Source organism: Physeter macrocephalus, chromosome 13, assembly GCF_002837175.3.
Source record: "Physeter macrocephalus isolate SW-GA chromosome 13, ASM283717v5, whole genome shotgun sequence".
NCBI classification, from domain to species: Eukaryota; Metazoa; Chordata; class Mammalia; order Artiodactyla; family Physeteridae; genus Physeter; species Physeter macrocephalus.
Window position 1 is genome coordinate 28,604,695 of NC_041226.1, and position 12,156 is coordinate 28,616,850.

The window sequence follows — 12,156 nt, forward strand, 5'->3', positions numbered from 1 at the left end:
ACATGCATGCATGTATACACATGTGAGTACATACACACAAATATACATTTTTGTGGCAATGGGTGTCTATGTGTGTATAAATCTAAGTTACCCTCTTGAGCCTAGAAGATCTTCACTGTTCTGAAATGATATGTTTGTTTGTTTGGTGGGGGGTCATGCAATTGTTGAGTAGAAGGACATTCGTAGATAAAGGTGATGATTAAGTACAGGAGATAACAAAACCTTAGTTCAAGGTGAGGCTTAAAAATGTAAACACTGTATTTAAATTTAAATCCATAAAGCAAGCGTAATATTTGTATGCTAAATTTTCTTAAATGTACATTTTCTTGAATGAAGTAAAAATTAACAGGTAGAAACTAAAGGTTGAGATTCTCAGTAGTCCAGAATATTTGTAAAAATATTTAAAAATAAAAGTGCCATCCCTTGGCTACTTCTTCATAGTGATCAGAATATATACTAGCAGGACTTAATAGTAGCTTAGTAATAGGTTTTCTTTAGAGCCAGCAAGAAAAATTGAGCCGGTCTTGAAAAAAAAGTGTCCCCAAAGAATATAGAAAGTAATGGTTACTTTAAAAGAGGGAAAAGGTAGATTTGGCAACAAAATAAAGAAAGAGTGTGTGTAGCCACCTTAGGATGAGAAGTAGCCCTTGGGCTTACTAGTATATAAAGCACAAGTTTAGGAAATGCAAAGACAAATAGCTCCCCGAAAGCTATAAAAGTTATAGTGAGTCGAAGTCAATAGCCAAGCTAAGAACTATTCATGTACTGATCAGCAATACTCTTGCAAAAGATACACTGTAGACAGAGAGGTACAGAAGTTGTTAATGCTCTTTTTTTGACAGCACAGCAGCTGATGAGCCAGTGAGCACAAAAACAAGATAAAGGTCAATAAAATTTCAGTACAATCCACCAATCACACAAACGTCAGATTTGGAAGACCAATGTTCTAACTTTAAATTAACTGCCAGGGAAAAACTGTAAAATCAAAGCACTTGAGGGTGATCTGTAAGCTGGCATAAATGAAGTACATGGCTCTTATATTATTACAAGAATCAATATATTTTGAGGGTGTGTTATGTACATTCTAAGCCATAAAAATAATCTTAAGACGCTGGAAGATTTTATTTAAAAAGCCAATCAAATGAAAGTCTTAGAAATCCTACTGAAGACCACATATTAGAACAAATTAACATTTATATGCATGCTGATATATTTTAATTTGATAATACCCACTTCATTGACTATCAAATGAAGTGAGGTTCAATGAAGGAGGTGAGTTTTATAAGGAGTTTTGAAGGATTATGGCTAGAAATGTACTAGAGGATAGTTAGATGTATGGACCTCAGTTTTGCAGTACTCTATTAACACGACTGTTAGCTAAAAATGAGATAGTCCACAAAAACAAAATTTTGTCTCCACTTGCAAATAGTCATAAAAAAAAATAGCCCAAATGAACTGCCAGGCTTTTATTCTGAGAAAATACAAAAACAAGTTTTATTTTGTTTCCAAAAAAATCACTCTTATACATGTTCTTTTCAGAGGAGTCTCTTTGATAAGTGATTCTTATATACTGTCAATCTGTTGAAAAAATGAAAGACTATATTAACTTTATGTTCTTCGATTGCATTTTTCATTGGTTCTACTATGGTTTGAACTTTTTTGAAATGTGGAATATAGTAGAGCATTCACTAAACACCTTTCTCAGAAATGTTTATTGATGCTCTTTGCTTTGTGTTAGTAACATATGAATTGGCAGCTTTACTCTTCATACTGGAGCCAACCTCAACACCAGCTTTGGCTACAGTGAGTGGGCCTTACAACCTCAGTCTGTTACACTCAGAACCTCTGTGTGCTTCTTCCCCATTGTAGAGGGATTTCTTGAATTCTCACTAGTACCATATAGCTCAATCATTCTGGGTCCTTACACTCAGCTTTGCCTTTTCGATCTCTCTCACTCAAGGGCATGGCATTTTCCAAAGAGCTTTAGAAACTGGTTGGGTGTCACTTCTACCTAAATACACTTACTAAAACTTTCCAACAGGTGACTGCTTTTATTACATTTAAGGTATAGCAAATGATATCTTTGGACACCATGATCTGGAAGGAAGACCGTTCCTAAAGAGGCCAGTCAATTGCCCAATCAGGTTGGTTTATCTCAGATTCAGCCTTAATCATTCTCAGATTATTATTATTTTTTTAATATGGAACACTTCAAGAATTATTGCACAGGATCCAGGCTAATCTTCTCTGTATGATTCTAATTTTAGTATATGTGCTGCCAAAGCAAGCATAATTCTCAGATTATTCTCTCAGATTATTCTATTTCCATATTATTTTGCCTCATAAGTAAGGACACATAGGACATAAGAATACATCTCCAGGATTCAGAAACACTTAAACCATGTTTCTTTGTTGAGTCTTTGTCTTTTAGTACTAATTTATGTATTTACAAATACATGTCTCTACCATGGGTTTCTCTAAGGTAGAAATACCTTTTTTCCCTTGTATCGACATTACATAACAATGTGGTAAGTATTTAATAAGCCACTGAAAAGTTACATGTCTGAAGTTCACAGTAATAATAATAATATGGAAGTAATAAAGTTCAATAATTGTTATAAAAGTATAGATATTGTAGCTACTTATATCTTAAATAATTACTAGTTTTTGATGAAAGATATATAACAGAGTTGTATTTTTTAATTGAATAACTGTCTTTTTTATTGAGTCATTAATGCATGTTTGTTTAGTTTTCATAATTAAGATAAAACAACTATCAGAATTTTGCTTCTACATATTCAGTCACTCCTTACGTATATTACATACATTTGTATATATTCTGTATATTCTAGTTTGTAATCAGTTTTTTAACATAAAAATAAAACCCATGTTTGTTTTGCTCAGTATCTCCACAATCTGTAAGTTTTGCTTTTAATATGTCTTTTATATTTTATTTAACCACTCCTGTAATTAACTAATCCCATATTAGTGTATGTTTTAGGTTTCTTATCTTTTCACTTTTCTGGATAAATGTCATATAACACAACTTTGGCCACAGCCTAATTCTCTTAAAATAAATAGCTGTAAATATGTTGTTGAGTAAACGGTATGCATTTAAAATGTTAATATACAATGCTAAACATATAAATATACTATTAATTTAAAAATTCCAAACAGTAGTTTGTATCTCTTGCTTTCTCTCTCTCTCTCTCTCATTTAAATGACTATTAGACACTTAAGTTGATCAATTCTTCAGATTGTTGCACACTACTATCAGCTATTAATTATCATTAGTTTTATTTTAATTTTTCTTATTTCCTTCTCATCCATATTTCCCAATCATATTCTTATTCCCCTCCCTCACACAAACACCCTTTCAATGTGTTTGATATATACCTTTAGATACATACATTATTCTAAAATATAACATGTTCCTCTGTCTCTGTATGTATTTTTGATTTACAGAAATGATGTCCTGCTTGAGAGCTCATTATTTTTCTTATCTATTACTCTCAACAGTATATTCTATAAGATCTACTGGTACTTCTGAGAGTACATTGAGTTCGTGTTCTTAACACTGCATATTTCACATTTGCTTTAGTTCTCTAGTGATGAGAACTTAGGTTGTCTCCAACTCCCTCTACCAGAAAAAAATGATGCAATAAATGTGCAACTATATATTTTTTCAGACTGATACTAGTGATAGGAGTGTTAGAGGTTCTAGGTATACCTAATTTTAATAATTACTTTCAAAATTATCTCTATGATGGCTAATCGTCTAAGTTACGCTCTTTACTGCACACTATGCATTTTTCTCCATATATTTATCAAAACTTGATGTTATCTGACTTTCTATCTTTTGCCAATCTGGTGCTCATAAATTCTTAACTTATTCATTTTCTATTTACACTACTTTAATCCTTAGTGAGAATGAGCACCTCCTTATAAACATGTTAGTAATTTGAATTTTGGTATCTCCTGGATCTTATGGCCCACCTGGCAGAACACCTGGCTTGATATCCTGGACCTGTTGTACAGTCTTTTCTTGTTCTGGGCCCCAATCAAAACTAGCATTCCTCAGGTCACTGGGTAATTGGCTCACTGTAACATACCCAAGTGGGGGATATGTTGTCTCCAAAATCCAAAGATGCCCACTAGACACGGAGCCTCTTTTTTTGGTTATAGAAGGGGACAGATGTGACAACTTATCCTTCACTTTAGAAGAGGTGTCTTGAAATGTCCTCCACCACAGGACCCCTGGACATTCTACTGAAGTGGAAGTCTACTGAGTTTTTGTGGAATTGATTTCTCAATTTTTGACATGCAAATATCTTAACATTAAGTCTAGAGTAGTTGCTACTTCTTGCTCATTAGATCTAATCAGCACAATCTCACCAATATGATAAACTAATATCATGTCTTGGGAAATGGAAATGTGATCAAGGTCCCTACAGACTAAATTATAACGTTAAGGCTGGAGATAGCCCTTGAGGTAGAACAGTGAGAGCAAACTGCTTCTTGTAATTTTTTACTACTGAGTATCAAAAAAAAAACACACTAGCTGCATACCAGGTACCAGGGGATGTGTTAATTTGCTGAAACGATGAAATCACATCTGGAAGAGCAGCTGCAATTGGAGCCACCATTTGGTTAATTTTACAAAAATTCACTGCCACTCTTCAAAATCCATCTGTTTTCTGCACAGGATAAATAAGGCAAATTGAATTGGGATGCAGTGGGAATCAATACCTTTGCACCTCTCAAGTCCCTGATAGTGGCAGTAATCACAGAAATACTTTCATAAATGTGATATGGCTTTTGGTTGACTATTTATCCTAATTAGAGGCAGTCCTAGTGGTTTCCATTTGGCCTTTCCTACCTCACTCCACAGGTAAAGGAATCAGTGTGTGGATTCTTCCAATTAAACAATCTAGAACTGGAGAAATAACCACAGGGTGGACTCAGGGACCCACTAGACCCAACGTAAGATGGACCTGAGCTAAAACACCATTGATCACCTGACCTTAATAAACCCCTACTCTGAGTAATAGACCACAATGACTTATAGATCTCCTGGAATTAGTGTCATTTCAGAGCCAATATTCAGTAATCCTCAAAAAATCTGAACATTTCCTTTTCCCCAGTCCTTAGTAAATCTGGTAAAAGGGCATATGTCCCTTTCAAGAAGCCTGGGAGAAAGATTGACAGTATGAATTTTGGTGATGTAGCTGGATTCTTTCTCAAGAGGAGTTAGCCTTTTCATTCAAGGAATTCTGGGTCTATAAATGGGTTCACATCTGGGAATTGATGAGGGAACATAGTTCTCTGTTTTGGTGATTAAAGTTAGACTTTTGTCTAACTCAATCTAAAGCTCTGATTACATTTCATAAAGTCAGAATTTCATAGACTCCCTATCTCTTTCTCAACTATTCTGGTTACTGCTTTGACTCCACTGTCCATTATGGCAACCAGACTCACCTTGTCTCTGGTGACTGAGTTCTGCCCATTGTTTCCTGCCACTTTGGGATCCAGTTACCCCCATTGTATGTAAGGATCTCTGTGCACTAGCAGCACTTTCCACTGTAATTTCTGGCCTACAGAGAACAGATACCAAAGATCTCTTCAAAGATATTGAGGCTCATCTCACAAATTATTTCTCAAAGTAATGTGAAAGGTGTGTTTTCTGGACCCTCTCGAAGTGGGTGAGCAACTCTTTCATGATTAATGTACTTTAACATTCTGATATTCCTAAGCCTTTCAACACCTTCCTCTACAGTATATCAGAGAAGTTATTGCATTTTAGCTTCCTGTAGTATAAGCTATTTTTTGATCCATGTATGAGGCAACCAAACAAACACACTGTTAGAGCTCTTTCTAACCCATCAAGCTGAAAAATTGAATCCAGAACCTTTGCTTACTTGGCCCATATTAATAAATCCAGAGTGAACCAACTATATATTCCTTTCACCATTTTCATTCACTCTTTTATCCTTTCCTAAACATATTTCCCAGATTTCTGTCTATATCCATTGGCATGCAGCATACCTCTTTCTAGGACACATGTTTTACTTCACCCTTTATTACCTGCTGGGACTTGAGTGTAGTTATAGGTCTAGAAGCTAAGAGAGATGGTGTGGATGGGTCCTGAGAAGAATCAGCAATGTCTTCAAAGGCAACCACCTCAAAATAGGCCATTAGTTTCTTCAGGCAAATCATGGTTAACTTCCTCAGTCTGTAGTGAAAGAAAGACTGCTTTTATTATCAAAGAAGATGCAACAGAATTTAGGGTTGAATGTTCACAGCTTCACCAGGATCTTGCCATTCCAATTTTCAAGATCCCATTCCTTCCTAATGAATGCCCTCTCTTTAACAGAAAATATCCTGTTGAGATGGTCGAGAATTCAGTTTGTGTTATTTTCTACCATTCACAAGATGTGGCAATGTAATTGTTTTTTAGAATATCAGTCCTATAGCCACAGGAAATAGGGTTTGTTTCAGGGCAGAATAGAAGCTTTCAGGTAATATACTCGGGGTTTGAGCTAGGAATTTCATGTGCTCATCCCTTCTTTCTCCCAGTTTCTTCACTGCAGTTAGGAACAACCAGCCACTCTCAGTGTACTCCTTATTTTAAGCCAAATGTTCTAAAGTATGAAATACATAGTTACCTAGAGTCTTACCTTATATATATATGTATTTGTTAACAGATCGCAATGGTGATATTTTGTGCATCTCTAATGCTGCACCCCACCATGAGCTACCAATGTTCTCTTTATTAGTGGAAATAGGGTAATATGTACCTCTAATCAGATTAGAGAACCAATTCCAGAAAACCCAAAATCCACTGAGAAAACACATCCTTTAGAACCACTTGTAACAAATTATCACAGAGTAGTTTAAAATAAGAGAAATGTACTCTCTCCCAGTTCTGGGGGCCGGAAATTGAAATCAAGGTGTCAGTAGGGCTGCAGTCTTTCACGGTTTATTGCTGCTTTGTCTTTCCTTGACTCATGGCTGCATCTCTCTCTGCTCCACCTTCATATCACTTTCTCCTTTGTGTAACTGTGTATAAAATTTTCCTCTGCCTCTGTTTTACTTGTGATGGCATTTAGGGTCCACTTTCATAATCCAGGATAATCTCTTCCTTTCCAAATTCTTAACCACTATTTTTGCCACATAAGCTAATAGTCAGTATTTTACCGTATAAGGTAACACTTATGGGTCCAGAAATTAGGACATGACCTATATTTTGGGGGGAGGGGTCACCATGAAGACCACTACACTCATTATTTATAAGATCTTGTACCAGTCAATTTCACTCTGTCTTGCTTAAACCATGGCATTGTGGTTTGCCTTTGATAAGAAAAACTATCTATTTTTACTATTTTTTTCCTGATGTTATGAATAATATCTAATTTTCTATTATATTTTCATTAACTATTGATGGTGCAGAAAAATACAGATGGTTTTATAAATTGACCTTTCATACAAGACATTTGTTAAATTTTTTCAGAGTTATAGAAATATCTCGATCCAATTGAGGTTTCTATATAGATAATCATAATATCTACAAATAATAGTACTTTGACTTTTGCCTACCAATTTTTGTAGCTGTTATATCTTATTTAAAAATAATTTTGCTGCCTGTAAATTTTAATCTTATGTTTATTAGTATTGGCAATAATAGGAATCTTTATCTTGTTTCAGATGCTATGGGAAATATTTCCAATAATTTTTCATTAAGAATCATGTTTGTTAATCAAACATAAAAGTAGAGTACAATAGTACTTTCCAAGGGCTAGGAAGAAGGGAAGATGAGGAGATGTCAATGAAAGGATACAAAGTTTCATTTATACAAGGTAAAACTTCTGGAGATCTATTGAACAACAAACATAAGGCCTCTGGTTAAAAATACAATATTGTATACTTTAAAAATTGCTAAGGGAGTAGGTATAATGTTAAGTACTCTTACCACAAATGGAAAAAAAAAACAAGAAATAACATTTGTTATTAAAGTTTTTATTTACACACTGAGCCAAGTTAAGAAAGTTTCTCTCTATTCCATCTTTTCTTGTCTCAAGCATATTAATAACATTGTAGTAATTTTGTATATACATTTTCTTTTTATTATGTGATTAGCACATCTCTTTGTGAGAGGTAAATTTTAAACTACAATAGTTTATTTGCTCTTTCCATCTTCAATTTTTTAGTTTTTTTTAATACTATCGAAGGCTATGTACATAAGGTGCATATATATTTAAAGCTGTTATAACTTTCGAGGGCTTCCCTGGTGGCGCAGTGGTTGAGAGTCCGCCTGCCGATGCAGAGGACACGGGTTCGTGCCCCGGTCCGGGAAGATCCCACATGCCGCGGGGCGGCTGGGCCCGTGAGCCATGGCCGCTGAGCCTGTGCTCCGCAACAGGAGAGGCCACAACAGTGAGAGGCCCGCGTACCGCAAAAAAAAAATAAAAATAAAAAAAAATAAAGCTGTTATAACTTTTGAATCTTTTTCATTTACAAGTATTTAAAGTATTACTACTTATGATAATTTAGCTTAAATTATATATAATTTAATATTAAAATTTCTGTATTGAGTTATTTTGAGGTTTATGTTTGCCTGTTGTATTTGGCTTTAACAATGTAGTTTCAGAATTATGTATCCTTTTTAGTTCAGTGAATTTCTTACAGACAATATATTGGATTTTTTCCCTTATGTAATATCTTTTCTGATTGATGGGGCTTCCTTATGTAATGGACTAAATGATGGTCCTCAGAAAGATATGTCTACATCCAAATCCCCAGGACCTGTGAATATTACTGTACTTGGCAAAAAAAAAAAAAAAAATGTGATTAGGTTAGGGATCTTGAAAAGAGAAATATATCTTGAATTATCCAGGTGAACCGCAAGTGTGATCATATATATCTTAAGGGAAAGCCTGAGGAAGATTTAGGACAGACACACAGAGTAGAAGACATAAGACAAAGGGGAGGCAATGTGACCATGGAGTTAGAGATTGGATTGATGCAACCACAATTCAGGGAATGCCTGGATCCACCAGAAGCTGGGAAATGAAAGGAACAGAGCCTTTGGAAGGAGCACAGCCCTTCTGACACCTTGATATAAGACTTCAGAACTACAGAACTGTGAGAGAATACATTTCTGTTGTTTTAAGCCCAAGTTGTAGTAATTTGTTACAGTAGTCCTAGGAAACTAATATACCCCATTTACACTTATTGTAAATACTCTTGTGTTAGCATTAATTTCTGCCATCTTATTGGATGATTTCTGATATAAAAATGTCTTTTGATTCTTAGCATTCAATTGAATATGTCCATTTTCTTCCATGGGATTCAAATTTTAAAATCATTAAAGTATATTGTGTCTGCTTTCTCACATTCTAAATAGGAAAATTAGCACCTGGCTTGTCTTCCTCATAGATTCTTTGTTGTGAGGATTAAATGGTTTACCAGGCCTCAAGTCATTTGGCTCTACTTTGACATGGTCGCATCTCCTAGTAAGTTTAAAAACTTAGATTGAGACCTTGGATAACACACACTTATGTATTAGATATAGAGATATTGAACATAGAAAGAAAGAAAGGACTTTTATTCTGAGGTTATTTTATATGAAAATTCAGTCATGAAATGTATAACTGAGATAAGTATGAATGCATATATATGAACAATACTTGATTTGGTAAAATAGGTATAGTAAAGACAGGTAATGCATCAAACAGTATAAACATAGTAACCTAAGTAAACCAATATGAAATAAATGAAAATGATGAAGTATCCATTACAATTATTTATGGTATTTCACTGAAGAAAAAGATTTGTTACTAACACAACAAGGAGCCATAAACCTCAGTAGCCAAAATTGGATGGCAACTTCATAAAATATTATTAAAATTATCCTCTTCCTACTACCACCAATATTAGAAATGGCTTGGAGTAATTGCAGATCATGATGCAAGTAAATTATTAGGATATCTTTTCTAAATAAAATCATTATATGACATTTAAATGAAGAATGAAGAAATAAATAAAGCCTACATGCTTTAATGGTTGGGAAGTGTTGGAAAATTATTTTATTCTTGTTAGTTTTATTTCTTCTTAATTATATAGAACATAAATAAATAATAAAAACTATGAAAAGTACATTTTATGTCACTATAAAATTTATGTGTTTCTTGGAATTTGAAATAATTAAACATATGTACAGTACATGTTTTATCACTAAGTAGATGAAAGCTTCATGAAAATATAAGAGCTAAATAAATTGAAAACTGTTAAGTTTAAATTAAAAATGTTTACTATGTCATAAAGGGATGGGAACATATGTTCACATTTATACTAGTCTGTGGAGTTAAGATGCTTAGTAAGATCTTAAAATGGCATACACTTAAACACAACTTGGTAAGCATTCATTGATTTTTTGTGTGTATGTGTAGAAGTCTCAAAATCATATATAAACATAAGTAAAGCTAGCCAGACACAATATTACTGGGAATCCATTTGCAGAACCTACTATCATTAATATATATCTATAAATTTATATAAATGTATATATAAATAAATAAATAAATATATATGCTATATGTTCTTGGCAGATTTCAGTCTAAGAAATATGTAGCTCAATAGCCATGTATGTATTATTAATATTCACTATTTTTTGAAAGTTGCTAACATTTACGTCTTAATTAAAATGGGCCATGTACTGTTACAATTTTTACTTGTTAATATATTTAATATTTAAAATAACCCTGTAAGGAATGCATTATCATCATCCACATTTTACAAATGAGGAAACAGTGGCAGAAAGAAGTTAAATAATGGCCAAATTCACACAACTAGAAATTGTTCTAGCCCAAATTCAAATCTTGGTAATTTGGTTCTAGAACTGATACTCTTCATCATTTTGTGACATTGACTCTGCAGTTATAACAATTAGAGTCAGTTCTCCAGGAAAATTGTTATAGAAACTGTCAACAAAATATTAACAAGTTGATCTAAGAAAGAAATGGAAAATTTTATTTAAGTCAAATTTGAGGATTATAAAAGGGCAGAGCATCTCAGAAAGTTCTGAGAATGAGAACTGTCTCATCCATTAGAAGTCAATGCAGAGTTATATAAGTTTTTTGAGACAGAGGGCTATACGTCAAATGACGTATTATTGACAGTTTACATAATCCAGATCTAAGCATCATTGCCGTGGGTTATGTGAACCCTCACAAGATCAAGAATAGATATTATCTTTTAAGGAGCCGTCTTGTTGATGCTAGGAAAATGTTGCTCTTTATGGTTGAGCAGATACTCCTGGTGATGTGGGAGGTCTGGTAGATACACAATGCACAATGTGGGGGGAAGAGGAGGGCAAAGGGCAGAGAATAATTTTTATGTTTAGATTTTTCTTGTCTTGCCATAAAATATTAATTTTATTTCACAAGACAAAATTTGCCCTCTACACACTCTGTGTTTTTATCATACCCCTCTGTTCCCATAACTCTAAGTAGCACTGAGGTTACTACCTTTTCTAATTACTCTCAGGATGACAAATAATAAGATGATATATCACATATTGCTACGTTTATATTTTAAAAATCATACAAGAGATGTACCCACATATTCAAAGAAATAGATCTGAAGTTGTTAAATTTTGAAATAACAGCAAGTCCCTGGTGATGATGAAGGCGGGGCTTTGGCAGGTGAATAGTTGTCAGCAGGAGATCCTATTTAGTTCTCCTTAAACTGCACCAGAAATATTTAAATTTTTCATCTACTTATATTATTTAGCTAGCACAAAAAGTATAATATTCTTGCATACCTGTATTAATCAGTGTTCTTCAGAGAAATAAATCCAATAGTCTGGTCCAAGGACAGGAGGAGATGGAGGTCACAGCTCAGCAGGCAGGCAGGCAGGGGTAAATCCTCCTTTCCTCTGTTTTTTGTTCTATTCAGGCCCTCAATGATTTGGATGATGTTACCCACATTGGGGAGGGCAATCTACTTTACTGAGTCCACCAATTTAAATGGTAATCCAATATAGAAATACCTAGATATAACATTTAATCTGGGTGCCCTGTTACCCAGTCACATTGACACATAAATTTAACTATCACAACATTTCATAGGTCATTTAAATGTATAATTGAATTAGAC

At 34.0% G+C, this 12,156-nt stretch overlaps 1 pseudogene; it reads right to left on the bottom strand.

Annotated features, from left to right (window-relative positions):
- Positions 1-2,195: 2,195 nt before the first annotated feature.
- Positions 2,196-2,287, bottom strand: LOC112065440 (uncharacterized; annotated as a pseudogene).
- Positions 2,288-12,156: the final 9,869 nt, after the last annotated feature.